Source organism: Pinus tabuliformis, chromosome 2_2, assembly GCF_031772625.1.
Source record: "Pinus tabuliformis cultivar Carrire ecotype Pingquan chromosome 2_2, CPIR1, whole genome shotgun sequence".
Classification (NCBI taxonomy): Eukaryota; Viridiplantae; Streptophyta; class Pinopsida; order Pinales; family Pinaceae; genus Pinus; species Pinus tabuliformis.
Genome location: NC_142300.1, coordinates 849,021,759 through 849,028,839, shown reverse-complemented (window position 1 = coordinate 849,028,839; position 7,081 = coordinate 849,021,759).

Here is a 7,081-nt window from a genome sequence, read left to right as displayed (position 1 = left end):
ATTGAATATCAACATATTCCAAGGTCTTTGAATACATTAGCAGATGCAATTGCTTCTCGAATGTTGGACAGACATTTACGATAATCATGCAAGTAAATTTAAAAACATTTCATCACATATGTTAAACAAGATAAGCCGGTAAAATAGTGATATATATAGATAGAAGTGTGTCAAAAAATATATACATCGTCTTCGATCATAGGTTTAAAACACCTTATGATCGGCAAAATGATAGTACAAAAAATCAAAATGTCACATGTGACTACAAAAGTGACTAGTCAATCACTGGTGGTGCTCTCTGTACGACACCACTGCGCGGGCTACCTTACGTAAAAAACCTCTAAATGGTCCAGGGACCGCGACCACGAAGCGCTGAAGCCTCATTGGAATATCATCCATAGTAGTCTCAGGTATATCTGCCGTGAGACGCTCTAGATCATGCTCCAAGTCGGCTAGTACTTCTGCTGTCGCATCCTGTGGGGTCGGTGCCGGTGCAGCTGGATGTAGTCTATCATAAGGCCGGAGGTTGGCTGGACGCTGTGGGCCAACATCTGCATTTTGAGAAATTTACTATTAGTTTTGAGACGATATATATAAAAAATACAAAAAATACATAACTAGAAAACTTGTGAAAATAAAAAGTACCTCTGTCATCCCATTGTTCTCCCTGTGGAAGAACCATGTCCGAATCACCTCTGAAATCTGTTCCGGCATACGGGAAATCCTGTATCACAAAAAGCTGGCTCTCTAACCAGTCAAAATAACTATCTGAGAATCGAACTACTGTCGCGCCCTCGTCAGGATGCCGGGCCATTACCGCAACCCATCGTATCAGCTTTGGCTGCTGAGGACCCAAGATATCAACAGTGAGTTGCTGAGGGATCAGCAATGGAATTCTCTCCAAGGCAAAGCTCACGACTATAGGCCCATATCCAAAAGTCTTTAGTCGTCCGTTCCTTGCCTTGGTCAGTTGGCTCTTCATATGAGCCGACACAGCTTCACACCAGTTGAAAATGGTGCCTTGGTAACAGTCAATTGCCATCCGCATTTGGGATCCGGAAGCAATGTGTAAAGCGGCCGCGCCGCAAATTCTGGTAACCGTGAACGCTATGACTTTGAGTTCCGGCAGAGTGATGTGTTTTATCTCTATGCCTTTTGAATGGTGAGCTCCAGGTGTGCACCAAGTCTCGCGGAGACTATCAAGGGATTGGCCACCCGGCCTAGTCCCCGCAAGGTTGAGTTGCTCACCTCTGTTTGGCAAGCCAGTGAGAAAGTATACATCCGAGGGCTCTATCTCGAGCTGGTGCCCTCCTATGTAAAAGCATTGTTCCTGTACGTTCCATCGCTCAACCAGCCATTCCAAGAATCTTACCTGGCCCCTCATGCCCGGTATGGTCCAATATTTGTACAATCCGCATGCTCTTAGGGCATCCAGAGAAGGTTGATGATTTATTGCAACTTCATCTTCCTCTACGTGCTCTCTTTCTCTCCAGTCTAACATGATTAGTGCCTGCATATCAAAAAATAGCATTAGAAATTAATTTGGGAATTTTTGGTGGTTTTTTGAGAGAGTTGGGGTTTTGAAATGCGCGTTTCTCGGAGGACGCACCCCGGCTTTGTTGCACAGGGCGCCCGGACGCAGCTGGCCTGAAGGCGGGCTGCGTCTTCCGACTGTTTTCCCGTAAGAGAAAAAGTCGGGGGACGCAGGTCACCCGAAGGGCACCTGCGTCCGCCGAGAGGCGCATTCCAAAACCAAAACCCCCCCAAAAAATAAAACTAAAACCTAAAAATTGATTCTAAACGGATAGAAATGCAGAGTAGGATGTGTAAAATACCTGGATGAGACGGCGTTCGATTCCAACGGTCAGATTTTCCGCAGCAACCACGGGAAGTTTTCTTGTCAAAAGCCCTTTTTTCAACCTCAACAGTGAAACGGTAAAAATGACATGGTAAAAAGTCTTTTTATAGGTTTTTTGGATGAATTAGTTCATTTTTTACCATGAAAAGATATTTTTGAATGTATTTTTGCCTATTTTAAACAGGTATGAGTAATGTGTTGCTTTTGTGCAGGACAAAGGGATTTCGAGGGAAATTGTAATTTTTTCACAAACAAAATTGCAGAGTCATCTTTTAAGCCCTTTTCTGACTCCTAAAAAATGAAAAGATCGCCGAGTGTTTCTTTTTCACTCGTTAAAACGGAATTAAAAGACGGTCCCCTTTTAGCTCTTTTCTGACCGCAAAATCAAGAAAAGATTGCCGGGTTTTTGTCGTTTCGAACTCGATAAGGAAATAAAACGACGTGTCCTTGATCGCTTTTTACTTTTCAGATTAACGACACTAATATGAAAGTACTCCTTGGTCGCAAGATCAAGCGGTTCCCCCAGGTATTATTTTATACTTTTTCGGGCTTGAGGGACACAAATATACGAAAAAGTTCAACGTGGAGTCTCCTTTAGTTTTTTCAGACTCTCTAAAAATGAAAAACGCCGAGTTTCTCCTATACTGGACTCGTTAAAATTTTACAGTAGAGGACCTGTTCAATTACAAACAGGAACGAACCACTCCTTCCTAGGGTTCGAATTTAAACTAGGTTGGACTCGTCCGAAGGATGAGCTTACAATCAAGCATATGTTATCCTCCTCAAGCTTGTTAAAAATAAAGAGGTACTTGCCAGAAATGGTGGGGGAAAAAAGAGAAGAATGAACCTATTTGTCACCTTTTGTCTCAGAAGAAACTTTATTACCGCTCTTGAACACGACACTTTTTATTCACCTGGGTTGGGAAATCTTTCACCTCACAGTTGACCACGTCACTTTGAAAGTCTTTAACTGGGTTTCGGGGATTAACTTTGAGTTATTCGTCACCAAGCCATCTGTTGTGTCGTTATGTGTTCAAGAGGTCTGCAAACAACAAACTTTCATCTGCAAAATACTTGTCATCCATTTGACCATCCCTGAGTCAGTCCTTACAGCAACATTTCTTCAACTTGAACAATGATTTCGTGTTGCGGGCTTGCCTGCAACGGGTCGCTTTCTATCGACATCGACACATTATCTAGAAAGATGACTTAGGAATCGACAGTACCTTGAAGTCTGCATGCATCAATGGCAGGTTTCTCGCCTTTGACGTCAGTTTACATCATTGACTTTCGATCAGAGGATTTCGTGAAATGTTCGACATCAAAACATCAATTCACATTTCACGGGTTGTGCTTGGTACTTTGAGGACCATTGACATTACTGGTGGTTTCTCTCACGCTTGTTAACAGTTTACATCATTGACTGGTAATCAAGTGGTTTCTACCATGTTCGACATCGAATCATTTAATCACATGGCTAGAATCGTACCAATTCGAGAAGTAGAAGTGAAGACCCTGGATCTAGTTTCTACCATCCAGGCTGCGAGGAGTTTTGTATTCATTATCTATGTAGGCTCATCATAAACAGATGGTTGCGTCCATACTGTGTCTACAAAAGTCTATAAAAATGATGTACTACAAGATCATTCCTGTATCAAAGTAGTTAGTCCATTAGTTAAAGTTTTGAATCTGAGTATGGGAATGCCTACCTCAGTGATGATATATTCTTATCCATGTATTTTGTGTTGAAAATTGCAGGTTCCAACCAGGCCATCCACAAGGTAATCCTTGAAATGATAAAGCGCTTCACCCTTCCTAGAATTACAAAACCCTATTCTATTTCAGGCTTCGCACTTTAGGGGGCAATCTGTTACACTAAAAAATGTCACCTTGACTACTTACAGTTAGTATGGCTCAAATCAACAGTCATGCTACCCTCTTAGGCAAGTCTATGCCTCTGTTATCCATCTCAAACTCAAAATAGAGAGAAAGTCTTGTAAAAATCATGTTTATCTCTGGGGTCGCAGGTTCTCTCTAGTCTTACCTGCGGGGACGCGGACCTTGTTCACAAAAAATGCGTCCATGGACGCTCTGTATGTAAAGGGACAGGTGCGTCCCTCTGTAAAAGACAAAATGCGCGAGTTTTATCTTGAAAAAGTTACTTGTGGTTACTTCTAGAACATTCTAGAGGTCGGTTTGATGAAATGGATGCGCCTCCAGTTGGTTCATGTATCTCTATTAAGGGGAGTCTTATCCCATCAATAAGGGAGCTATCCCACCCAAAGAGGGGGATGATCCCATTGATGGTGGACCAGAATAACCTCTTTACAGCACTATAAATAAAGGCATTGAGCCAGGAGGAAAGGAGGTTGGAGCTATACATTTTCTTTGGGTAAATGCTGCAGGATTTAGGTCTTCCATTAGAGCCTTTGTGAGGAGAGATTGTCTTCACTTGATTCTACTTGGGAGAGGGTGAGCTTTGTCAAAGTAGAGGAAAACCCTTGATGGACCCTGGGAGGAACTTGCACAACACCAAGGCCAGGTTGTAAGAGTTTCTTTGTTTCGTTATTAATACAAACTGGTTTATTTTTCTCAATAGCTTATGTTAATGAGTTATTTCATGTGTTCCTTGGTCTGCATGTTGGATATATGTTTTATTATATGAAATGCAAGTGCTTGGTAATTGTTTGATTGTTTGTGGTTGCAGGAATTGACTTGAAGGAGGAGCTCATCCGGTTCGTCAAGAACGGACTTCAACAACAGCGTTTTGGAATAAGGTAAGCCTAAACACTTGTAGTTTTCATGTTATAAAAGGTGTATTTAGAGAAAGATCACTCCTTTTTGTCTTGTTTGTCATTAGAATGTCTTAGACTTCTAGGAAGGTCAGTCGTGTCCGCACCCTTGACAGATTCCGTGTGACATGAACCTTCTCAAGAAATTGATTTTTCCTAGAAAGCTTTGTAGTTCTTTGATGTTTCTTGGATGTGGTACTTGTAGGATAGCTTGAATTCTGTCTGGGTCGATCCTAATACCATCTTTTGAGATTATATGTCCTAGGATTTTACCTTCCTCCAGACCAAACAATGATTTCTTTGGGTTTAAAGATATGCCATATTTTCTACAAATTGTGAAAACCTGCCTCAAGTGTTCTAAGTGTTCTTGGTGTTATTTTGAGAAGGCGATAAGATCATCCAGGTAGACCACTAGAAAATCATGAATTTCCTTGGCGAAGGCTATATCCATTGCTCTTTGGAAGGTGGCCCCTGCATTTTTAAGCCCAAAAGACATTTTGACATATTTGAAAGTTCCCCAAGGTGTTGTGAAGGCATTTTTGTCTTGGTCATCCAGGTGCACTAGAATCTGATTGAATCATGAGAAACCATCTAATAATGAGATCCTAGAGGCTCCCACTACCCTTTGCAGGATAAGATCCATTTTTGGTAAGGGGTAATGGTCTTTGAGAGAGACTTTGTTTAAATTTCTTAGGTCAACACACAGTCTGATTTCTCCTGTATTTTTCCTAGTAGGCACTAGGTTTGAAATCCATTCTAAGAACCTGATTGGAGCGATGATTCCTGCTTGATACATACGTTTCACCTCTTTTTCAATGAGGGGAAGGAGTACTGGGTTCACCCTTCTAAGTTTTTTTTTAAAAGGCTTTTGGTTTTCTTTTAAAGGTATAGTGTGCTGGATAACTGAGGTATCATAAGATTTGAGGTCCTCATAGCTCCAGGCAAAGACATATTGGAACTCTTTAAACAACTCAATGTATTTTAATTTCTGATCAGGTAGTAATGATTTAGATAATTTTATCATTTTTGGATTCTCTGTAGTTCCAATGTTACAATCTTCAATTTCAGCATTCAGTGGTTGCATTTTTGGTTTTCTTGAGATATCATTTGAATCAAACAGATCCTCCAAAGGGGTTAAACTTGTGGGCAGAAAATTATCTTTTAGCTCAATTACCTCTACTTCTGTTTCAGCCAGTTCATCTCCATCTATCTGCTTCAACTTTTGTATAGTTTCGTTGTTAAAGGTGGTAGGATGCAAAACTAGATTAGTTGTTTCAACTGATATTTTCTGTGTAATAGTGTGTGTGTGTGTTGTTGATCATCTCTAGTGATTGAGTCAATGTTAATGCCAGAGAATTCCTCTTTTAGAGTGAGGAAGTTGTTTATTTGAGTGTCATTCTCAAAGACTTGCCAATTTTTGATGTTGTCTGGAACTGCAGGTCTATGTTTGATTTCAGCAGTAAAAGTATGATTGGGTTTGAAAGGCAGCTTATAAGTGCTGGCAAAGGTTTCCAAGCTGTGAGCATGTAGATTAAGTTCTCTAGAAATTTTAGTCAATTGTGATTGTGAGAATGTATCAAGTACCTGAATAGCTGCTCCTTTATATGCTCTCAACCTTAGATCATTTGTGGTAAAGTTTCCTTTCATTTGTTGTATGATCAGATCTGAATCTCCTAAGATTGAGACTTTGGTTGCACCCAAATTTTTTATGAGTTTCAAACCTAATAACAGGGCCTCATACTCAGCCATATTATTTGTGCACCGAAAGTTTAACCTGTATGCATGACCCTCAGCTTGGTCATTGTGCATATTATGGATCCAGACTCCTGCCCCAGCTCCTAACTTGTTTACAGAACCATCAAATTCTAAATACCATAAAGTTTCATGATCAAGATTTGAATTGAGGTCTTTAGAGAATTGTATCATGGGCGGATTGTTTTCTTGCAAGTTGCTTGATACATCATACTCCTTCTTTATATCAGTTATGCCTAAAGTGTCTTGGTGTTGGGGGGCAAATTGTTCATTTAATTCCTCTGTCTATGCTGCCATTACTAGTTCAGAATAAACTTTGTTGTAGATGTCAGCATTATATAGAATAAATGAATCCATGTCAGAGTGTATTGAGTAGATTGGGAAGTTTTGGGGCTTCTCTTGACTGCTTACCACATATTTCATCAATGTCTCGCGGTATAATCTCTTTGGCTGCCCAAAGACTGAAATGGTAGCATAGGACATATCTAATTGCAAAGATCCTTGGAGTTTGGCCCCCCAGGATCTGGACAAGAGCATACCATACTTAGGAGGTATGTCAGCTACTACTACATCCATCAATATTGTCTTGGTTGGGTATTGGACCAGAGAGACACATAAGTCTTTAATCAATCCTAAGCACCTGACTTGGCTTGAATCAAATGAGAATAGATCTTTATAA